The 26,189-nt window shown below is 34.9% G+C and overlaps 1 pseudogene; it reads left to right on the top strand.

Moving 5' to 3' along the window:
* Positions 1 to 3,292: 3,292 nt before the first annotated feature.
* LOC129036235 (large ribosomal subunit protein eL18-like) lies at positions 3,293 to 3,881 on the top strand (annotated as a pseudogene).
* Positions 3,882 to 26,189: the final 22,308 nt, after the last annotated feature.

Below are 26,189 nucleotides of genomic sequence, written 5' to 3' on the forward strand. Positions count from 1 at the left end.
TCCCTTTGTATTTAATAAATATCTTATGTCAAAATATGTTAAGATGCTATAAATATTCTGCTTCTAATTAAACTTTTATCCACTATTTTTAACATCCACTGATGATTATTACCTGAAACAACTAATAATGTGATAGTTACCAAATGGTAAGTTTAGAAGGTTTCATCAGTCTTTCTATAGCTTTTAACTTGCAGTCCATGTACCCCGATTTAAGTAGGTAAAAATATTAGAATAGTTGATATATGGAGACAATTCATTTATCCAAGGTTTTAAAAAGTATTTTTAGAATAGGAATATGTCAACTAAAAAAATAAAAGCTTCTGCAGCAATATACAAAAAGTTATTTTCAATATAATAATTTAAACATTTTCTATATTTAGTTCAGATCTTTACCATATTTTTTGATGTTGACTAAATGAATATTTTAAGCCATTTTTTAACTTTTATCTAATCAAGATTCACTGTTCTGTCACAAAATAAAATTACGGTGTGAATAGAACTCATTTTCGAATATGACTCCAAGCAAATTATGAGTTTTTCTGTATGCAGTGGAATGGAACAAGTTGAAAAGTAAATCAATATACTCAAATTTACTTCACTAGTATTTTACAGCATTTACAAGACAGTGTATCATATGATAGTTAAAGTGAATCTCTAAACAACCTGATAGAATGAACTCCCAGAAGGCAATGGTATTATCTTTTTTTGTATTAAATAGGAATACTTATCTTATATTGCTCATATAATGGAATGGATTTAGTCTGTTTAATGTATGTTTCTATAAACAGCTTATTGTTAAAGAAATAAAATGTTTTAAGATAAAAGAAACTATAAGAGCATTTAAAAACCAGAAACATATTGCCTTTCAGCCTTTTGGCTAAGATCAAGTGTAAAAAGTGGAAATATGGCTAAATTATAAGCAAAAACAGGGATAGCCATAAAGAAACTGTATTAAAGTTGGACCTGAAAAGAGAACTATGACCAAACGTGCCAATTTATCAGAGAATATCTTTCTATAATACTGACATGAATGAAAGACAACTGGAGTCCAGTGGCCTTCGGTTTTGTTATTATAGTCAACATACAAAAACAGAAGGCTATTGCACTAATTCTAGAATAAAGAGTCATTTGAATTATACCACCATATATTTCACTCAGATGACACTATATTGTGATCATCTGCCAAATGTTCTCAGGAATGTTTACGCTTTCTAATACATCCTTTTCTGGGCAACTGTCTTCCAATATCTGGGTTTTTCCGAAAGTAACAATTATCCCCTGCTTTTCTGAAGGCATTACATGGGGGCGAGGGAGGTGAGGAAAGCAGGTGGAGCAACAGATTTTCACTCAGAAATTCTTTCTCTCCAGAGACTTTTTGAGCCTACTGGCAGAAGAAACAACTCTCTTCGCACTTGGAATGGTATTAATGTGATTTTTTCCCTCTCTTCTTGCCTATTTTAATCTATCTTTCACACTACTAGACAACAAGATTCCAGAATTTTAAAATCTTCAATTAAATCTTTTCCTACAACTATAGGTGAAAATTTTAATTTCGTATTGTAGAATCCTCAAATCTTAATAAGCTAAGCGAGTTTTAAATCAGTCAATATACATTATCTCTTATATTCAGCTTTTACTATTTCTTGTTATTCTTCAGTTTTTAAGTTTGGACATCAAATTTTAAATCCAGAGTAATTAATGATTAATGAAATATTCAAATTTATTTTAAATGAAATCATAACTGAATGGGGAAAGGTGCTGTAATTTTTTGTGAATATAACTGCATATTTACTTGACTCTTCTAAAACATCTAAATTCATCACGGCTTTTTTCTACCTATTCCACCCCTTGAAAACCTCCAAAGTATCTATATTCTTTATCCCAATATTTAGCTACTACACATTTTTATAATGTCATATTCTGTAATGTGAATACATAATACATAGTTACGTTATCAGTACTGCTGCTAAGTAAATCATTAGCTAGAGAAGGATGTATTATTTATACTACATAACACTTAGAATTCTTCTATAGAATAAACTAGATACAGAGCAGGTATAGGTGCTATTACATGAGTTCTCACTGCTACATAGTTTTGATAATTAATTTTAATGTCAATTCTATGAGGCAGGCATTATTACAGCCAATTTACAGATGTGGAATCTGAAGCTTGAAGTGGTCACATAACTTTTTGAAGATGATTCAGCCAGTCACTGAGAAGGATATAAATCAAATGCACTTTTCTTTAATCACAGCCTGTGACTTTTCTATTACACAATACCGTATCTACACCTTTACCAAATAAATACTTGTTTCTACACGTTCCCTTTATTTGTTCCACGTGTGGATTTTTATAACTTTAACTTAATTTTATGCTCATTAAAGAAAAATAATATATCATATTACTTTTATATTCTGTACCTTATGAAGAATCAGTATGGTTTCCGGCCATAGCAAATGGAAGAAGGGCCTCACATTAAGTCATAATATACTCCAAAATGTCAAAATGAAGTTTGTATGTTACAATTTATATATTCAAGAGTGAAAAATGTTGACAATCCCATACATAGTAGGGCATCACATATGACAGAGGATGACATGAGCTATATAACTGGGAACCATAAATAATTTGTATTAGTTTTAAGACAATGTAAAAATTATAACTTCTTGATCTATATAGAAAGTAAAAACTAAAGTTAATTCACTCTGTGAGAAAAATTTGACACAAATCTTCAAGGCAGGATGTGTCTTTTGCCCTGCCCCAATTTTTATGGTAGAAATCACTTTAGAAATCTATTTTAAATCTGTGTTCTATTTAAACGCATTTTGTAAAGTTAAATCATATGGAGTGACGCAAATTCCATTTAGATAGCGAAGTCTCTTTCAAAACATAGGCAGTAAACTATTCTACAGAAGATTCAGGGTTTTATAATTTTTTTAAAAAATGTAAATTTGTTCAATTATATATAAACCAACTGTGGATTACCAAAACATGGAATGTCATAAAACTTACAAAATAAGTTCTTACAAAATAAAGGAATATTGACACTTAAAAGTTGCATTCAAAAAATGTTGGGGGAGGAAAACTCTCAGTTGTTATGCTACTTTAATGAAAGCTAGCATTTTATCAACTGAGATTTTTTTAAAACATATTTATTGTAAGTTATGGGGGGGGAAAGACTCAAAAAAGCTGTGGAACTAGGAAAGGTTTTTAAAAAGAGAGGTTTTTCCCTTAAGTTATTAGAAATGGGAAACTAAGCTTTCTGGACCTGGCCCAGCAGGAGGCGCCATCATGGGAGTTCACATCCGCCACAACAAGGACCAAAGGTTCAGCGCAAGGAGCCCAAGAGCCAGGATATCTCGAGGCTGTTGGTCAAGCTGTACAGGTTTCTGGCCAGATTAACCAACTCCACATTCAACCAGGTTGTGTTGAAAAGATTGTTTATGAGTCGCACCAAACAGCCACCTCTGTCCCTTTTCCGGATGATTCAGATGATGAAGCTTCTCGGCTGGGAAAACAAAACGGCCGTGGTTGTGGGGACCATAATGGATGATGTGCGGGTTCAGGAGGTGCTCAAACTGAAGGTGTGTGCGCTGCGCGTGACCAGCTGGCCAGACCGCAGCAGCATCCTCAGGGTGGGGGGCAAGATCCTCACTTTTGACCAGCTGGCCCTGGACTCCTGCAAGGCTACAGCAACGTCCTGCTGGCGGATCTTCACAAGGGCGGAGAGGTGTACTGGCATTTCGGCAAGGCCCAGGGAACCCAGCACAGCCACACCAAACCCTACCTTTGCTCCAAGGTCTGAAAGTTTGAGTGCAGTGGAGGCCTACGGGCCAGTTGAGGCTACGAAAACAAACCCTGGATCCTACCCTCTTATTAAAATGATTTTGGATACCGACAAAAAAAAAAAAAATTAAGAAATGGGAAACTATGGCTCCTCCTTAAGCGAAATTGAGAGGTGAAGTAGGCTGGGCTTCTGGGTGGGGTGGGGAGTTGGGGAACTTTTCTGTCTAGCTAAAGGGTTGTAAATGCACCAATCAGCGCTCTGTGTCTAGCTAAAGGTTTGTAAATATACCAATCAGCACTCTGTAAAAATGCACCAATCAGTGCTCTGTGTCCAGCTAAAGGTTTGTAAACACACCAATCAGCACTCTGTAAAAACAGACCAATCAGCACTCTGTAAAATGGACCAATCAGCTCTCTGTAAAATGGACCAATCAGCAGGATGTGGGTGAGGCCAAATAACGGAATAAAAGCTGGCCACCTGAGCCAGCAGCAGCAACACACTTGGGTCCCCGTCCACGCTGTGGCAGGTTTGTTCTTTTGCTCTTCGCACTAAATCTTACTGCTGCTCACTCTTTGGGTCCATACTACATTTATGAGTTGTAACACTCAACGCAAAGGTCTGCAGCTTCACTCCTGACGCCAGCAAGACCACAAACCCACCAGCAGGCACGAACAACTCTGGATGCGCCACCTTTAAAAGCTGTAACACTCGCTGTGAAGGTCTGTGGCTTCACTCCTGAAGTCAGCAACACCATGAACCCACCAGGAGGAATGAACAACTGTGGACGCAACACCTTTAAGAGCTGTAACACTGACTGCGAAGGTCTGCAGCTTCACTCCTGAAGTCAGCGAGACCACGAGTCCACCAGAAAAAAGAAACAACTCCGGACGCGCCACCTTTAAGAGCTGTAACACTCACTGTGAAGGTCTGGGCTTCACTCCTGAAGTCAAGCAAGACCACGAACCCACCGGAACGAAGAAACTCTGGACACATCTGAATATCAGAAGGAACAAACTATAGACACACCATCTTTAAGAACTGTAACACACCACGAGGGTCCGCGGCTTCATTCTTGAAGTCAGCGAGATCAAGAACCCACCAGAAGGAACAAATTCCAGGCACAAAATCAAAGCCTGCTAAAAGATGCCTGGAAAGGATTTTAAAAGGTTTATTTTCCCAAAGCTTATCAAGGGCATAACAAGGATTTTCACAATTTAAAAAGAAGACTAAATTAGCGCCAAGAGAAAAATTAAGAAAGTTTCATTTGTCAATTATGTGCATGTGCACATGCAGTGTGACATTAAATTCCATTCCAATTAGTTTATTTTATAAAGAAGGTAACTTAGTGTTGCTAATTGTGTATGGTCACCTTTTGACCTCAAGACAAATTTGGCAAAACAAGAGGAAGACCTATGCATTGCAAACTACAAAACGTCGCTGAGAGAAATTGAAGAGAACCTAGACAAATAGATACACTGTGCTTCTAGTTCAGACAACTGAATAGTGTTAAGATGTCAGTTCTTCCAAAATTGATCTATAGAGTTAATGCAATCCCAATCAAAATCCCAGCTTTTTAGTAGAAATTGATAAGCTGACTCTAAATTCTATACAAAAATGAAAGAATCTAAACATTTGAAGACAACATTGATAAAAAAGTTGGTGGATTTATACTACCTGATTATAAGAATTATTTTAAAACAACAATCTAGTATGGTACTGGCATCAAGACAGAAAATAAAAATAGAAAACGGAGTCTAAAATAAACTGACCAATCTATAGTCAACTGATTTCTAAAACACACAAAAACAGTTTAATATAAAAAGTCATTTCAAAAAATGTTACTGGAACAATTCAATATCCATACTAGAACCAAATATTATGTCCCATGGTATAAAATAATTAACCCAAAATGATCATAGACCTAAATGTAAAAAGTAAAACTGTAAAATTTCTTGAAGAAAGCATAGGTGAAAACCTTTAAGACTTTGGATTAGGTAAAAATTTTTGGATATGACAGCAAAAAGCACGATTCATTTTTTTAAATGATAGCACTTCATCAACATTAAGAATATCTTCTCTTTGAAAAACATTATTAAGAAAATGAAAATAAAGGCCAGACTGGGAAAATACAGTCACAAATAACTGTCTGAAAAAGTACTTGTATTCAGAATACATTTTTTTAAAACTCAAAATATAAGCACGAACAAACCTATTAAAAATAGGCAAAATATTTGAATAGACACTTCACCAAAGTAGATATAGTAACCACATAAAAAGGTTTTTAATATCATTAGTCATTAGTTACATAGAAATTAAAACCATAATAAGGTATCACTACACACCTTTCAGAATGGCCACAATTCTCAAGACAGCAGACCAAGTGTTGGTGAGAATGTAGAGCAACTGAGCAACTGAAGCTTTCAAACACTGCTTCTTGGAAATGTAAAATGCTGCAATCACTTTGGGAAAAAAAAATTAGCTTTTTTATTTTAAAGTTAAACATATACCTGGCTTATTTCCCATATATTTTACTCATAGATGTATGTACCTAAAAATAAATGAAAGAATATCTTCATACAAAGGATTATGTATGAATGTTCATATGGTCCTTACATGCTGTTGCTCAAAACTGGAAATAACCCAAATGTCCAAAAACAGCTGAATCAATAAAAGGATTATGGCATATTCATAAAAGGGAATACTATTCAGCTATAAATGTAATGAACTAAGGATGCATGTAGCAACATAGAGAACGCTCAAAATAATAATGCTGAGTGAAAAAGGCAGACAAAAGATGGTACATACTGTAGGATTCAATTTATACAAATTTATGGAAAATATAAAATAATCTATAATGGCAAAAAGCTGTTCAGTGATTATCTTGGGTAAGCTGAATGGGATGATGTGATTACAAAGAAGGACAATGAAACTTTGCCATAATAGATATGTTCATTATCTCGATTATAGCGATGGCTTCATCAGCATATAACTAGGTCAAACATATCAAATTGCATACTTTAAATATGGGTAGTTTGTCATATATCAATTATACTTCAATTAAGTTGTAAAAATAGTTATAAAAGCAAAAGGTATGTCTGCACTGGTTTATATATATTCATTTTAATTTAAAATGTGTGGAATTGGCCACTTGTCTGACTTTTCTCTCTACTAAATAAAAATAAATACTACTTACTCATACTTTTCTATTTCTGTTGTTCATGTGGTGTCAAAGTTCACATGCAAAGAGAAATGGTAAATTCTATATTACAGAATACAGGAAATCTTCAAGTATTATGCTCTCCAATTACACCACAATTACAAAATGATAAGGGTAGGAATTCTAACTATCTCAATGTCTGTGCCCCTGTTTGTTCTCTTAGCTTTCTCTCCCTTAGTAGAAAAAATGATGCAAGAACTTTAAGCAAACCTGTCACTCCTATGAAATTCAAATTCTAATCCAAAAATTTTTTAAAGTGGCCCCTTAAAATGCTGCAGGCCACATATATAAACAAAGTATAGCTGGAACTTGTGAAATGTAGCATAGAATGTCTAGTCCACAAGACTCTTAAATTTGAAAAAGGTACATGAGCTAGGTAATAAAAACTTTACACTTCCTATATATCACAGCTTAAGAGTTCTTCTTTTCTGAAAATACTAAGTACATTTTATTAATATATTTCTAAAGGGAAAGCTAGAACACCAGACAGGTGAATTAAAGCATATTATAATCATCTACTTATGTATTTGCAAAAGCATCATATCTGTTATAAAATAAATAAATTCCCCTTAGGAAATTTATTTTAAAAGATGAGGATCACTTTTTAAGAAAGCTTATGCTGTATTGATTTACATTGTTAATATATTTAACTCTACAACTATAGATATTATGTATTAGCCAAGACACACATGGAATTTTCATTTTAACAATAAAATCTCCCTAAGGCAATAGAATTCAGAAATAAAGACAGTTACAGAAAGCCCATTCTTCTCCTTTCCATTGGCTAAATTCCTCTTCTCCTCAAATCAGCCATCCCTTGAAATAAGAAAAGCAAGAGAAATTTATAAACTGAGAGTGGCATGATAGAAGATAAACAGTAGGAAAACATATAACTACCAGAGCAGCACATCGTGACCTTTTCCACATCATAGCACACATAGGAAAATATAATATTTGTAGGGCACACTGCAGTTAAGTTGAGAATGATTATGGCTAGAGGTAATTCTATCAATTCTAGCCTCCTAAGGCCCAATCAGACCATGTCAAGGGCCACAGGGAGCAAAATCTCAGACATATCCATCATTCATTTGTGGTATACCCACTGTGTGCTCTGACACTGGAAATAGTTAAGCTAGGGGATTTTTATGTTCATCCACAACATGGAAAATTGGAAAAAGGAATATTGAATTTTCTATATCTTACACCTTAGAATAAGCAGGTTGGTTTTCCCCAGCATTCCCTAATACTTGTGATCCATATGGTAGCATTACTTCCAACAGACCTCATATTTATAAATAATTATATTCCTGAAAAGGTACTGTGTTGAACATGTTATAATTTAAGTGCATTTTTCCCCATTACACATATTTTACCAGACACATTATTGTGACCAAGTTCAAGACCTCTAATAATTCAGCATAATGCTACAACAACCATTTAATTTACTTATTTTATATAAAAGAGCTACTATCCCCATATATCTTTCTTTAAAGTGGTTATAAACAGATAGACAAGACTGTATGTAACTAATACTATGAAATCATATAAAATATGTATGTGCCTCTATAATTCCTCAGTCTTAATATCAGAAATTGGATAAACCTGCTTTGGGAAGAAAAGAATTAATACTGGCCAGATTTACCCTTTTGCCCAAAACAACCAAAGAAAGAAAAATATATATTAAGCAATGGTTTTCAAGACACATCAGTGATTCCCAGATAAATAGGAAAAAAAAAAATAGTCCCCAAGATTGTCTCAGTTTGCTGCCTGGAGAGCATATCCTGATCATAGGACAAGGAAGAAGAACCCCAGGCAGAGCCCAGTAATTTCCCTCAGATGAGCAGATGGATCTGGAAGTCTGAAGAGGCCAAGGTGGCCAAAATTCATTAGGTGGAGTACCAAAAAGGATAGAGTTATGAAGATAAAGTACTCTAGAAATCTACAGAAGATCATCACACGCATATGAGGAAGCTACCTAATATCTGAGAAAGAACTACCTGAAAGTATTAAGGGAACAAATCCCTTAGCCAGTGTGAAAAAAACTCATAATTCAGATATATCAAGTGAAGGACTCAGAACTGGTTTAAAATTAGCCCCACAGAAAACTTTGTCCTGGCCTCACTTCACAAAAGGTAAAAGCAAGTCCCCAAATAAACAAAATGTTTCCAAGTAACTTAACTGCATCATATAACAAAGCCCAAATATATTTATAGAAATACAAACATATCCAGCACCTAAGAAAATAAAATCTACAAAGTCTGGCATCCAATAAAAAATTATTAGCTGTGCAAAAAAGCAATAAAATATGAACCATAATGAGAAGAAAAACCAAGCAGGCAAAACCAGCCCAATTTACAAACTGAATGTCATCAAAACTAAAAACTTCTGCTCTTCAAAAACACGCTGCTGCAAGAATGAAAAACAAGATACAGACTGGGAAAAACATTTGCAAGTTACATATCTGATGAAGGACTTCTATCTAAAATGCATAAAAAACTCTCAAAGCACAATAACACAAACAAATTAAAAATGGGCAAAATATTTAAGCACATACCAAAGTAGACAATCACAAACCCATATGACAATAACCCCACTATCATTAATAATTAGAGAAATGCAAATTGAAACTACAATAAAATATCAGTATATACCTATTAGGATGAAAACACTCAAACTGTGAAATGAACAATGGTACAATGGCTTTAAAATGTTTTGGCAGTTTCTGAAAAAGTGAAACATACACTTAAGATATGATCCAGCCATTCTACTTCAGGGCATTTACCCAGGAGAAATAAAGCAACTGTCCACACCATGACTTATCCATGAATGTTTAAGCAACGGTATTTATAATTGCCAGAAACTAGAAATAATCCAAATGACCATTTGGACAAATAAATTCTGATATAAACATACAATGAAATACTACTTTCTCTGTAAAAGGGGATTGATTATTGGGTGCACAACAAAGTGGATGAATTTCAAAATTATTATGGTGAGGGAAGGTAGCCAAACAAAAAGCACATACCCTGTAATTTCATTTACATAAAATTCTGGCAAATGCTGACTAATCTATAGTGACAGAAAACAGATCAATAGTTGTCTGGGATGGGAAAGAACAGAAATGGATTAAAACAAGTGATTATGAAAGGTCAAAAGAAAATTTTGGGGTGTGATATGTTCAGTATTTTGATTATGGAGATGGTTTTACAGGTATGTAAATATGTCAAAGCTTATCAAATTGTACATTTTATGTACCTGCTGTTACAGTATGTCAATTAAATTTCAATACAGCTCTTAAGATTTTTAAAATCAAACAATTAAGAAACATTTATTTTGGGATTTGAATATTATTGTATTAGGAATTGTACTAGAATAAAAACACTTGTGTTTTCCATACCTTGACTAACTTCTTTCCAGAGTGAAGAAGTGATTTGTTTGATTGGTGAACTTCAGAGAAGAAAATGGTTCTGGTGGCTCAGCTCCTTGTGGATTCCCTCTTCCCGGATCTGCCTCCCACAGAGAGTATTCACTCTGTTCTTCCCTATGCCGTGCAGCAACAGACCTGGACTCTTCAAAAAATACGTAAATAGCTCATATTATTTGCAATGAAATTTGCCTTTATTTATTTAACAAATATTTTCAAGTACTCATTATGTATCATACATCGTTCCAAGCTTGAGAGATAGTAGAGAGATTGTATTCTACCTTCATGAATACATTCTAACTGCAAGTGATTGATTGAATTATTGGACTCAGTACTTCAGCATTTCTTATTTCTACCTAATTTTCCTTCCTTTATTTAGAAAAAGAAATAGTAATGAATATGTTGCATATCATCATTTCTTAGTTCCTCTGACTAGAGCCCTCCATTTGTACTCTTCCCTTGGTCTATGTCAGTGTTAATAAAAGAGTTGTTCTCAAACTTCATTGTGAAACCAATTAACCTAATTGTTTTGTTAAAACACAATTAATGGAACCTATACCTAGAATACTTGATTCAATAGATCTGGAGTGGAATGCAAGAATTTGCATTTTTAACAAGTTTCCAGGTGACACTAATGCTGCTGATCATGGAACACACATTGACAGCCACTGTGTTAGAGGCAAGTCTACAGGTGCTCCTAGGAATTTAAGGCAAAGTTGAAGCTTATGAAAGAAAGACTTAGACTGCTATCAGAGCTGGCCCTACTGCTCCAGACTCTCTCCTATTGGAGCACTTTTCTAAAAATACCTTGATAACTCATGGTTTCTATTTTCCTAAAAGGAGGTCAGTTCTTTAAATGTTTACTACCTACAAAGGTCATTATTGCTGACTCCACCGTATTTTTTCTACATCTCTCTTGACAATTGTCAGCTTAGGCCATTTCCACCCTCCCTTCTCTTCATTATTAACCAATTATTGTTATTATGTCATCTGCAAGGTAAGAGATCTTATTGGTGTAGATGGTGATAAGATAATATAGAACCAGACTGAGTTATAAAGATTTTCAGAAAGTGCACCAGGAATGAAGGTCATTTGGGTGTACCTCCAGCTTGGAAAATAAATGATTGTGGTGTGAGATATTGGTTTATTACCCTAGAACCAAATCATCCTAACTTGGGGACTGTCTGTATTTATAAATAAGAGTTTTGTTTGGGGATCTAATATCTGAGTGAGATCTGTTTAAGATTAAGAAAGGAGAAGAACGGTCAGCACTTGACTGAGTGTATGTAGACTTAGAGAGAAGAGGGTACCTTGCTGTCTCTCACCACAGACCCAGGCTAATGTGTCAAATATTGCACTAAGAGAAGCCAAAGACAGTAGCTGCTAAATTGGTTGAACTGTGATGTAATTGTAGACTTTCCTATTTGAATTTATAAACTGCAAGTCTGTGGCATACCTTCTTCTTTTAATCCACAGGTATCCACCTGGCTCCTCCTGTCCAAGTTGAGAAAGTTTAGTGTTGTTCTTAAGCATCTGGCCATAATTTGCCATAATTCTTCCCTGTGTTCTGAAATTTGCCCTGTGCATTGAATTTTGATTCTTCTTGAATCATCTGGGTTTCCCTTAAAATGGATCTCTTATTTCTCATTATCAACTCTTTTTCTCTGGCAAGTAGACAAAATGTAGCAACCGTGGATGACTGGCTGACCAGTGTCACTGTAGCAGAGTTCAGCTTTAGTAATCAATAATATATTTTATCAGAGCTTCTTGCATGAGTTAAGATGACAAACCTATCACTTTCAAAATTGCTATATCATACATTTATCATCATTATTAAATGAAACAATTGTATTTCAAATATACAACTAAGTTTTAATATTTAAATTCTTGTGCGTGTGTGTGTGTGTGTGCAGAAATCTGTTAATATTAAACTTTAAGTAGCTAAAAATGCTTTTTAAAATTCAAAACAATGTGTTATTACTCAATTCGCTAAAAAGAGAAATCGTGTTTCAGGAAGGAATAAAGATAAAAATGAACAAAAGAAATCTTGTTTCAGGAAGAAATAAAGATAAAACAAAAATGTGAAATACAATCTAACTATTCCAAGCTAAGAAATAAGGGAAAAGAAGCATTTTAAACTAAATATAATCCTCTCTCTCTTTCCCTCTCTCTCTATATCTCTAGAGAGAGCTATATATAGGTATATGTTTATATTTTATATACATATATAAAATATGTGTGTATATGTGTGTATGATATATATACAAAAAACAAGTGTTTGAAATCATCAAGTTTAAATTTATTTTCATATACTTTATAAACTAAAAATTAAAATTACTAATGCTATAAAAGCATTTTCTTAATGAAAACTAATATTAACATTACAAATTATAATTTTTTACACCCTAAAAATTCAACCTAACATGTTCAGCTTGCCTAAGTTTTCTAATGAAAGGTAGGTAGGGATTATTGAACAGTGATCCAACAACAAAAATTATAGTTATAGAAAACTTATTTCTGTGTACTAATATATCTTTATCTGATGTCTAGGGAAATCTACTAGAATAGTAAATAATGATTAGCTATTTGAATTACCATTCGAATTACCAAATTACTTATTTCTTATTACTAATAATTTGCCAATAAAGATTTGTGAAATACAACTCTCTGATACATAAGCATGTTACATAACTGACAATAGCAAACATCTAGAACAGACCTGTGTTCATCTGCCAAAATGGATGCTGGCTTCCTAGCAAGCTATTAACACTTAGCCAACACTATACCTCTGCCAGAGTCAGTGCTAGGACCTGAAGAAGAGTTAATCTAAGAACCAACTGGAACAATCAGGGACTTTGTGACTTCTTACAATATAGGCTAGAGGTAAAAAATACAGTAAAGGCTAGAGGTAAAAAGCTTCCTACACTCAAGAAATTTAACTTATTGGACACCACTGTGTTGTTATGATGAGAGTGTATAGTCTAAATCAAGATTTGAAAAATCAGTTTTTTAGGTTGGAGGTGAATTTTATGTTTGTTGCTTTTCCCCCTCCTGGACTGCCACTTCTGCAGCCCATTCTCTTGGCATGCTAAGTTTTGTCCTTTTTTAGGTCCATGTTCACTAAGTGGGCAATGCATGGGGGTCTTCCTTACTGTTATAGTTGTAGTGGGATTTCCATATAGTTTCCATAAGTTTTCTGTACTGAAGCTAAAGAAGACCATTAAAAGTCACTGGGATAAATGTTTTTCAGGCAAAATTAATGCTGGAACAGGGACTTGATAATTAGCCTCAAACTCTACTAAATAGACTTCCTGTAGCCTTACCAAAGTTAGTAATGACTAAACGTAGATTTGTCATTTGTAATTTTTCTAAATATACTGTACATTCATCATATTCATGAAGGCATCCTCATATCCAGCCACACAAAGCTGACACAAAACAAAATAATAAAAAATTTTTACATTGCCAAAATAGGTATTAAATTCAGTAAGTACTAATACCAAAATATTTTATTATTAATTACTCAAAACATACTTATTTTTGTATAAACAAGGTAGAAATAATCATAATGTCTTAGTCATCTTATCTTTCTATAAAGCATACTATATAAAAAGGGTGGCTTAAACAATGTGTACTTCTCACAGTTCTGAAGGCTGGGAAGCCCCACCATCTGGGAGCAAGCCAATTTGGTGTATGGTGACATCAGAAGTAAAGTGTGAGTGCAAGAAGCAACGGTATACAGAAAATTGATGCTGAAAGACATATTAATATAAACATTAATAGCATAGACAAGAGTTAAAATGTTTAATACTGGGCATAAAATATAGAATTAAAATTGAAGACAAATAAAATTTCTACTTGTGATATTATAAAAATGCAAAGTAAACTCACAGTAAGCATAAGGAAGGGATAAAAGTTAATAAAAAATAATGAGTTGGAAAATAAAAATAAATTAGAGGATTGATGAAGTAAAGTTATGGTATGTTGAAAAGACTAATAATGGATAAATATTTTGCATATTTGATTCCAAAAATAAATATAAAAGTAGAAAATAAAGATTCATAAGAGATTAACAAGATAATAAAAGAATAGTGTGAGATAATCCATGTCAATTATTTGAAAATGAAGTGCTATGGTTTGAATATTTATCCCCTCAAAACTTTATATCAAAGACAAGTAGGTTGAACATTAGAAAATTCATTAATATAGTTTATTTTATTTATACATTAAAGAAGAAAAACAAAAAATTCTCTATTTTTAAATACTGAATATAGAATCTGATCACATTTTAAATTAAAATTTTTAATAAATTATAAATTTAAGGGAATTACTTTAATTAAGACTACGAGTAAAAGTTCTTAAGGCATTGTAACACACAATGGTGGAAAGTTAGAAGCATTTTCTTCAACTAAATCTGGAACAACTTTATTTGTTTTTACTACTTTTGCTCAATATTGTACCCGAAGTCCTAATCTACATAAAAAAGTAATAAAAGCAAATTAAACATATAAGAATTAAAATGAAAAATTATTCTTATTTGAAGATGATACAACATCCTATATACCAGACAAAAGATAATTCACAGATAAATTATTAAATATGTATAAGGGAGGTAATCAGTTACCTAATATGAATTTTTAAAATTTTCTATATACCTTCAAGAAACAGCTAGAAAATAAGTTTATAAATACCATTTGTAATAAGAATAAAAATGTAAAGCACATAGAAAGAATTGAAGATATGTAAGCTCTTTAAGGAGAAAATGAAGGAAGTTTATTATACAATATAAGAAAGACCTAATAGCAAAGTTCCAGTTTGTTGGTTGGCCTTAAACAATGGAAATTTACTCTTTCACAGTCCTGGAGATAGAAGTCCAAAATTAAGGCATCACTGGGGAAATGTTCTCTCTGAGACTCTAGGTCTAATATTTCTTGCCTCTTTCTAGCTTCTGGTGGTGGCTGTCAAACTTTGGCACTCATCCATCTGCAGTTGCATCACACCATTCTCTGCCTCTTTTGTCACACAACATTCTCTCTGTCTCTTCTTACAAAGCTGCCAGTCAGATTGGATTAAGGATCCACCTTACTTCAGTATGAACTGATCTTAACTAATTACACCTGCAACAACCAATAGCCCAGTTTCCAAATGAGGTCACGTTCTGGGGCGCTGGAGGTTAGTATTTCAACATATCATTTCGGAGAACACAATTTAACCCATAACAGTGTGCTCTCTAACACTCCAAAATTCATGTCCTTCTGATATGCAAATTACACTTATCCCGTGCCAACATCGCTGGAAACTGTAGCTCATTCCAACACAACTGTAAGTCCAAAATTTCATCTAAATATTACCAATTCGAAGAGTCCTAAATATCATCATCTGAATCATTAGATACAAGGGCTCTTTCCTGGATAATCACATCCCTATTCCTGGCTTCTGCTGAGAGGGTTGATTGAATTCGCGAGGTACATGCTAATCATTTTAGTAAATGGTTGCCCAGTCAAACCCTTGGCTCTGTTGCCAGAGCACACTATCCGAAGAGGCTAATCATTTTCCAAATTATCAACTGCTGGTTTCCTCTGACTTGACTTAAATCATTGCCTAATTTATTCTCACATTTTCCTAAAACAAAAACAAGAAACCATGTTGCATTTTCCATACTTTGCTCAGCTAAATATCCAAGTGCATTACCTACAAGTTCTACTATCCACCTAACAGAAGAACATAATTCAGCCAAGTCCTCTGCTACTTCATAACAAGAATCATTTTTCTTCCATTGTCCAATAACATGTCCCTCATTTCCATTTGAAACTTGACCACAAACACCTTTAACTTTCATATTTTTCATAACATGTGGCTTGTGATGATCTATGTATTTTTTTCTATTTTTTCTACTTTTTAAAACTGTTTTTAATGTTTTTATTTCAATAGGTTTTGGGGGAACAGGTGGTATTTGGTTACATGAATAAGTTCTTTAGTGGTGATTTCTGAGATTTTGGTGCACCCAGCACCTGAACAGTGTACCCTGTACCCAATGAGTAGTCTTTTGTGCCTCCCCACCCCCCACCCTTTCCCCGGAGTCCCCAAAGTCCAATGTATCATTCTTATGCCTTTGCGGATGTATGTATTCTTTAAAATCATCGAAGCTTTATTTACAGCTTTTCCCACTTCTTTCTGAGCACCCACAGGATTCACTTGTAATGTTCACATCCCTACCAACAATTTCTTCAGGGCAATCTAGGGTTTTCACTACCAAATGCCTCAAGATACTTCCAAGATCCTACCAATTACTTACTTCAAAGCCACTTTTATATTTTAGTTATCATTACATCAGTCTCTATCATTCCAGTGCCAGCATCTTTATTAATTTCCTAACACTGCAATGACAAAGTGCCGTAAACTGGGTGCCTTAAAACAACAGAAATTTATTTTCTTGCCATTCTGGAAACTAGCACTTTGAAATCAAGGTGTCAGCAGAGCCATTCTCCCTCTGAAACTCTAAGGAGAATCTTTACTTGTCTCTTTAGCTAAGTGGAAGCCCCAGTTCTTGTGTTCCCTACCTTGCAGCTGAGTACTACAATCTCTGCTTCTGCCGGCAGATGGCATTCTCCATGTGTGTTTCCGTATCCACATTTCCTGCTATTTACTAGGCGCTTACCCATCTCAGACTCAGAACCCAAATGTTTTAAGAAAGGGATTCTTAATTTAGCCTCTCAGCCTGTGCCCAAAATTTGAAAGAAATCTATGTTGACTGTTAAAAGCTGATCAGGTAAAGACCACCAGAAACAAATCTACAGTCTGACAAGATCAGATTTATTGGCTCAATGCAGCAAGGGACAGCAGTCCAGAGGAATTAGGAATGCTACTTGACAAGAGGAAGGAGGGTGTCCTTTTGTAAGGCTTCGGTTCATTGGTTCATTCTGAATAACCTGGGAGTTAACCCAAGAGAGAGAACCCAAGAGAAGTAGGAATCAGTATGAAATGTCTGTTATTTCGGAGAAAATATCAGGATACATGAGATAAGCTAGGGACTGAGTATTAGAATGTGGTAGGGGCCAGCTTAGCAACTGAGTATCGCCAGTAATAGATGGGTGTAGGAAAACGAATTTGGTGGCATCATTGATAATAAAGCAATAATCACTCAAAGAGGGGATTGTTTTGGCATTCTCCAGCTGCAATATAACTTGCCTAGGGGAAAAATAATGTTTCCTGTTAACTTTGCAGCTGGCTTTATCTGTGTCTGTTCTCCCAGACTGATTAATTGCAGGGCTGCTTTTTTCTTTTTCAGTCTTAAGTTGATTTTTCTCTCTTTCAGTCTGGAAACATTTTTACTCTTTGATGACCAAAATTCAATATGGTGTGGATTGTTTCCCACCATCCGAAATTTTGTCCAAAGATCGCTGCATTTGTCACTTCCTTCATAGATAATGCTTCTTTAGAGTTGTTTTCAAAGAAGAGTTCTGTTTTATCTCTTCTGACTTTTGTTGTTTTCTTTGGTTGGTTTTGGGGAGGAGAGTTAAGAAATATTATACTCCCCCATACTTCACTCAATGAAGAAATTATTTTAAGCGAGTACAAGTTTCTCAAATGTAATCTTAGTAAATATTTATTCACTACAGGATGACTTTGATAGAATGCAACATGATATGATCAGTCAACAACTAAGGTTAAGAATAAAACAAAACCCTAAATTGCGTAATGGAACACTTAGTTATTTTGTCAACATGTGTGTGTAATTTTTGATTAATGTATTAGATTATGTCTATATACAAATAACACTGGTTTGGAAAATAATTTAATCAATTAATCAGTTATTTTCATGTAATCTGTGTTTTCCCAGAATAGGTAAATGTTAGTGTACTATTCCCTTGCCTAAGAAGATCCCCCTCACTCACAAAGAAAATTTTAAACAGTGAATATCAAAAGTTATCAGTTATAGGGCAATCTCAAGGAGATCCATGCAGATTATTTTAAAGATGTTTGTGGATCACAAAAGCATAATATGGAATTTGATTTTATAAAGCATAGTTTAAAGACAATGCAACCTAATACTTTAACATAAATGCTAGAACAACAGCAATGTAATTGAAAAGGGATCTTTAAAACTAATGGAAATTATGAATGTTTACTAAAAAATTGAATAATTTTAATGCAGATAAAGAAAACCCACATGTCCTTAAACATGTAATGAAATGGCTAGCTGTAAAACACTTCCTTTCATTTATACTTGTGAACTTCATTTTCCAGTACATTCATAAAACAAATATTTTTCAAAATTTAATACAAACTTCTTTGAATTGGCATTGTGTTTCTGGGAAACGCTGTGGTTGTAACATTTTTTTTTTTCACAAAAGCAATTACTGTGAGTACATTTTACAAGTAACAAATATAAAAAGGTATACAGTCACAACGTGGTTTAAATGTTTGTTTACACAAAATTAAAATACCAGTAATATCAAGCAAATCAATCCTGTAAATTAAAAGAAGGCCAGCCCAGGAAGATACTTAGTGGGGGGAAAACATACACTCTTAAAAATAGAAGCCTCCCTCCACCAAAAAAAAAAAAGAAGAAGAAGAAGAAGCCCATCTTTTAAAAAGAGTTGAGCTAAACATAGAAAAGAGAAGGCGTGACCAATAAAAGGGTGGGTTAAAAGAGGAATTATGGAAAGAAATTATATTTTTTTAAACTGTGTATTACCAAGACTAATATATACATAACACCAGATATAGGTCTTATCATAATTGCATCATTGGTATGAACTTTTTCAAGCAGAGTTCTAAAATAATTTTTGATGGAGAAATTTGCTTATAACATATACAACATATAAACTCAACTGGAATCCACCAGTTTTTAAAAAATGAAATAATCCTTTAGGGATATAAAGAATTCCAAAATTTTGTAAAGCCCTAAAAAATTAGAAACCTGATGGAATATTAAACTTTAGCAAAATATGTCTTAAGTCAGTTTAACAACAAAGTTATTTTCCAGTTTTAAACTATTTAAGTTATTTTGTTACCAATATGATGAAATGTTCCTCTTTACTATGGGTGCTATGCTTTGCCCCCTGAATTCTATTATTAGTGTGTGTTTGTGATATATTTTCCCATCATTTTACTTTTAACCAAACATCTATTTAAGTGTATCTCTTGTAAACATTATGGTCTTCAAAACGTTTGATCTCTTTAAAGACAGACATTCTGAGGATTATCATGGAGGGTTTGGGGGTTGATGTTCTGAGCTGGAATGTAATCATAAATCTTTTGGCAGAGTGGTCAGCTTTTACATATAGAGTGGAACAACAGACACTGGGGCCTATCAGAGGGTGGACAGTGAGAAGAGAGACAGGATCAGGAAAAATAAGTAAAGTGTACTAAGCTTAATGCCCAGATGATGAAATAATCTGTACAACAAACCCCCATGATACAAGTTTACCTATATAACAAACCTGAACATGTACTCCTGAATTTAAAAGTTTTAAAAAAAGTGAACCACATACCATATTTTTTACTTAATGCAGTGAATAGCAGTGGATGCAACCATACCCAGTAGTCAACCTGTCCCCTCAATTTAAAACATTCTTGTTATTTTCAATATTCCTGGGAAATGAAACAGTCACAAAATCTGATTCCATTTAAAGAGAGAATTAAGTCTCACTCTCACCTTTCCTGCTTCCTCCAAATATTCCAGAACTCAGCCTCAGTCATTCTTCTTGATCATTTGTCAGACAAGAAAATGCTGGGGGAGATTAACTGGCATATCTGAGCTAATAAGTCAGACTCCAATGTGAAAATTGCACTCCCTGCCCCTAATTCAAGGCAATTTCCTTCAACACTGTTACATTGCTCCTCTACTCCACCTGAAAAATGTTTCAGAGTCCTGTTACTAAAGCATCCTATTGCCCCTCCCCAAACCTGGAAACACACATACAAACCTACACTCATTTACCATTATTGTTTTTAACACTAAGCAAGAAAAGTGCAGCTATCTAAGTCACTCCAGACATCATCACCACTCTTGGTAAAATTGATCTCAAAGCTTGGCCTTGGTCATGTATTCTTGAAAATAGAGGAGAAATTCAACTATCAATTTTCCTAATTGTTTTCCACAGGTCAGAGCTCAAAATTCTTATCTCAGATAGATATTTGTGTGTGGATTTTGTGTGTGTGTGTGTGTGTGAGAGAGAGAGATGACTGTTTTCTGATAAACTGGTGTTTGAATGTGAATACACTCCTAAACTGACATATAAAATACTTTTTGTCATCATTGCTGGATAGCAGGCACTATGCTTGTTCATGTTGAAGATACAATGTTAGCAGTACATAGTTTCCTCAAATAAGTTAAACTCCAAACCTGACATTGTTAGGCAATTATAGAAAAAACTGGAATGCTCAACAGAAGATAAGGTCTTCGATAAATAAGTTTACACAAAGGCAAACAATGCCAGGAGCATAAGGAATGGCTTTATGAAGAATCATCATTGGATGCTTTTATCCACATAGTAATATTCAAAGATACACAAAAGGGAGGTGAGGAGGTGACTATTATTCTCACCTTATAAATGACAGTGCTAAAACTCAGAGAATCCAGTTGCTTAGCTCATGTTTATCCAGCTAAGGAGTAAAGGAATCATTTTTCCAACTCAAGTTATAAAAATTCAAATACCGACTATGTATTATCCTTTAGAGCACTAACTTCTATTTCTAGCCAGCTAATGGGCTTAAACTAAATTGTTTTAAAAAATCCTATGATTACTGCATCCTCTGGTGAAAATGAGAATATTTTTATAGTTATGATCCTATGTCTTTTATTAAGTCCATTCAAGTTTCGACATTTGTCATATACCAAAATAATTCTAGAAGTTTCCATTGGTAAATTACACAGGAAGCAAACAGGAATTGTGCCTTCCACAAAGAAACTATGAAATCATTTTTCCTAGGCAATCTATGACTCAGAAAACCATATCCAAATATTTCATTTTGGAATACTGGCATTAGATAAATAATAAGCGGTGCAGGAAGGAATCCAATAGTAGGCAAATGGCCATGTGATTTGTGTTTTTTTTTCTTTTAATTTAGTGCTTTATTTGGAGCTCCTTATTCCAGTTGTAATAAGAAACACATGTGCTACTGCTTCATGTGTGGGTGATTATGGGGGAAGATGGCTGTCAAAAGTAGAAGATGCCCACGACATGTCTGAAAATATAAAACTGCTAGTTGCAAAGTGATTGCTAGGGTGTATCTGCCATGTACAGGCTATCCGGTTGCTAGTCACTAAAATTTGAATGAGACAGTCATATTGAAATGTAGTACTGAAAACAAGCTTTTAATTTTAATTAACTACATTAACTGAATTTTTCTAATTCTTTGAAGTAGAAATGTAAAAATTGCTGGTTACATATAACTGCTTGTATTCACCATTATTCAATTATTAGCACATAAAGCACTTACTCAATTTGCTACTATTTAAAATATCACAAAACTGCCTTGTGCTTGTGATATGTTAATATTAATAATTTATTTCATTAGTCATTTGCACATACAGATATTATTTACATTTCTAAAAAATATCTAGGTATACTGAGCCAGGGGAATAGGGCCTGGAGGCAGGGAACCTAAGGACTTCCCAGAGCTAAATTAAATGTAAAAACCCCAACCTTCTAAGCCCAAGTAAATAACTATAACTCAACATGAACTATGGCAGGACACATCCTCTTCATTTGCATAGATTGTACACCAAGTAAATAACTTTGTAACCTCACTTCATCCTCTTCATTTGCATAGGGTGTACACCAAGTAAATAGCTTTGTTCCTTTACTTCATCCTCTTCACTTAAATAAGGCATACACCAAGTAACAAATAGAAACCTCTAGAGGGTATTTAAACCCCAGAAAGTTCTGTAACCAGGCTCTTGAACCCCTATGTTCGGCCCGTTCCCACCCTGTGGAGTATACTTTCGTTTTCAGTAAATCTCTGCTTTTGTTGCTTCATTCTTTCCTTGTTTTGTTTGTGCATTTTGTCTGATTCTTTTTTCAAGATGCCAAGAACCTGGACACTCTCCAACAGTAAGAATACTAGGCTATCAATATTGTGGTAAAATTATATGTATTCACAAAAATTCTGAAATAATCACAAGTAAATTTTCCACTTGTACAGGGAGATAAATGAATGTGATAAATATATTATCTGACTAAAATTATGCAGGACTTACAGGACTACTAAAATTTTCTTTGTGATTCCAATAATATATAAAAGAAGTAGACAAGTATAAAGTAACTAGTAGGAAGCACTATCACCCTATATTCCTGTAAAAAATAGGGATTTTAGAAAAATTAAGAAATATAATGACTATCTGAAAATAATCTTATAGCTCCAAAATCATCTCCTTTGACTCCATGCTCCACATCCAGGGGGCACTGATGAAAGGGGTGCACTCCCAACACCTTGGGCAGCTCTCCCCTATGGCTTTGCAAAATGCAGCCCCTGTGACTGCTCTTACAAGTTGGAGTTGAGTGCCTGTGGCTTTTTCAAATGCAGAGTGCAAGATGCTGGTGGATTTACCATGCTGGGGTCAGGAGGGCAGTGGCCCTCTTTCCACAGCTCCACTAGGCATGCCCCAGAAGGGAGTCTGTGTAGGGGTTCCAACCCCACTTCAGCATGATTCAGTACAAGACTCAAAACCAGGGAAGCCAACAGTGCAGCCGTTAGTTTGAAACCTAAAGCCTAAGAGCCCCCAAGAGGCGAATGGTGCAAATCCCAGAGCCTAAAGGATGAAAAACTCTGGAGTCTGATGTCTAAGGGCAGGAGGAGAAGAAGCAAATATCTGGCACAAGGAAAGAGAGAGAGCAAGAGGCCCAGCCAGCTGCATATACCTTCTTCTACCTACTGTGTTCTAGCCACACTGGCAGCTGACTGGATGGTATCCACCAACATCGAGGGCAGGTCTTCGTCTCTCATTGTGCTCTCTCAAATGTCAGCGCCCTCTGGCAACACCCTTATAGACACATGCAGAAACAATCCTTGATCAGCCGTCCAGGCATTCCTCAACCCAGCCAAGTTGACACCTAGTATTAACTATCACAGTGACCATCTGTGGTGTTTTCCATTCAATTCAGCAACCGTTTCTCCAGTCCTCCAAGACCAATTGGGTATCCAACAATTCCATTCAATTCTGACACTAGCCATAGTTATTGCAGACCCACAAGATTGTCTGTGGATGCCAGCCACAAATGGGGTGCCCAAGCTACCTACACTTTGACCCAGCTGACTACAAATTTAGGAGTTCCCACAACCTGAACTTCCAGTCAGGTTCAATAATTTTCTAGAATGACTCACAGAACTCAGAAAGTGCTATACTTACTGTTACAGCTTTATTATAAAAGATACAACTCTGGAAGAGCCAAATGGAAGCGTTACATTGTGCATGGACAGGGTTGGTGCAGAGCTTCCATGGCCTCTTTGAGTGGACCACCCTCCCAACACGTTAATGTGTTCACCAACCTGGAAGCTCTCTGAACCTCATTATTCAAATGATTCTATAACCCAATTTCCAATGCCTTCCCTATTCCTGGAAGATAAAGAGGAGCTGAAACTTCAAACCATCTAGTCATGTGATAGGCTTCTCTGATGACCAGCCTCCATTTTGAAGCTCTCTAGGGGTCCCTCAACCAAGAGTCATCTCACTGGTATACAAAAGACATACTTATTTCTCAGGTAATTCAGATTGTAGGAGCTCTGTGCTAGGAAACTGGGCCAAAAAACCTAATATATATATTGTTATTATACCATACCACCCTTAACCATTTAATCCTCCAAGGCTTCATGGAAACCATAAATCCAGTTATAATTACCAAACAATGCTAACAGATTGGTATATCCTGAAAAATCTCACAAACCCAAAGAAAAAGTATTATCGCTATTTAATTAATTTATTTTATAACATTGCCCAAACATCACTATCATGCTTCAAGTACCTTTAGGAATAAGAATGTGGTCAATCTGGACATGCTGAGATTAACCTGTATTAGTTCTTATGTTATCTGAAGATAATCTATTCCCCTTTCTATTAGAAGGAAAAAGCTTTATTAAACAGATTAAAACTAAAACTACAATTCACCATCAATATCAGTGACAAAGAACAACAGTACAATTAGAATGCATGTTTTTCGTGACCCATCAGCTGGTAGAGTGAATGAGAAGTAGAGTACTATAAGGTGAGAGCTGAAAAAATAAATAAAATGCTGTGCTTAATTTCCCATGTAAACTGATGTAAACTGAGCAAAAATGTGCCCTCATAGATACATAGACAACTTAGCACATGTCAATAGTGATGAAAGGAAAAGGACTGAAAGCACAAAGAATAGTTATTTACATATGTACACACATATGTATGTGTTCTTTAGAAATATTAGCAAAACAGCTATCAAGGGAGAGCACTAAGCTAAATATCATAATATTGTGAGAGACTCCTACAAACTACTTAACCTTATCAGAACTAACTGATTTGATAATTATGAAATATTATTTCTTGTGGGCTAAGAGCAAGGTTTGCTACATATAAAAGGCATGGTTTTAAGCAAAATATGGACCTGTTTAAATTTTTTGCATAAGACAAATAGTGGTCTACACTCAAAATATCTTTAACATCAGCCTTAGAACCTAAAAATTTATACCATAATTATTCTTCTCTTTTTCTTCATCTCCTCTCCTTTTTCTCCTCCCCCTCCTTCTCTTTTTGTTTTTCCTTCTTTTGCTCTGTAATGTTAAACATGGCTCTTAAATTTCAAGCATTACCTGAGAGGGGTACTCTATTATGCCAAATCAGTAATTAACACCTTCAAGTACTTTGATACTTATCAAAAAAGAGGAAGAAAATAGTAACTTGGTAAACTTAGATACAGATGATCAAAGAGAAAATCAATAGCATAAGATTGCCAAGTCAAAACCCCTTGATGACAGAGCTAAAAGTAATAGAAAAAAAAAAAAGAGGTGAGTCTGGAAAGTGAATTTTATTCTTTTCATTTTATCAGACATATTGGGTATTTGAAAAATATAGAGGAATCAAAGTGGCTGACTAGATGCAGGTAGTTTGTGCTTCCTCCACAGAGAAGAGTCAGAATAGTAAGTAGATACTCACATTTAAAACAGGCCATCTGGGAGAGAATGCTGCAATTCATCAGATAAGAGACACGAAGTGCCAGAAGTAAGTAAGAAGAGGGTTTGAGTTAGCTTACCCAGCCAGGAACTGACTAAAAGCCAGAAGAAGCTCCTGGACATGGGGAAACAGTAGGAGAGGAATCTCCAGAGCTGTGAAATGAGCTTTATTGATCTTGGCTACAAGAGAAACCTTCAACCAACTGGGGCCATGTGCCTGGCATATGGAGCTGCTTAAAGACTGTGCAGAGACATTGCTCCAGAAGGGGAACTGACACAGAATCCCACAGTCATCTGAGCTCAGAGCAGCCTCAAATTGGAGCCATTTCAAGTGGTCAGATACCAGGCATCTACAGACAGGGCTGCAGCCATTGTACTGCTCTAAGGAGGGAGAGGGAGAATGGTTACATACACACCTCTGGGAGTGTACTTGCTGCCCTGTTACAAGCTGCTGTTGAGACTGAGATGGAAATGAACCACACTCCCCACAGCTTTTTGCTCACACTGCTTGCCTAGGTGGTACTCTACCCTCTCCGATTCCAGGCCCAAAGCACCATTTTGAGAGTTTAATGCTAAACTGCACTACATCCTTGGCCTGAGTTTGGACTGA

This window comes from Pongo pygmaeus, chromosome 4 (genome assembly GCF_028885625.2).
Source record: "Pongo pygmaeus isolate AG05252 chromosome 4, NHGRI_mPonPyg2-v2.0_pri, whole genome shotgun sequence".
Classification (NCBI taxonomy): Eukaryota; Metazoa; Chordata; class Mammalia; order Primates; family Hominidae; genus Pongo; species Pongo pygmaeus.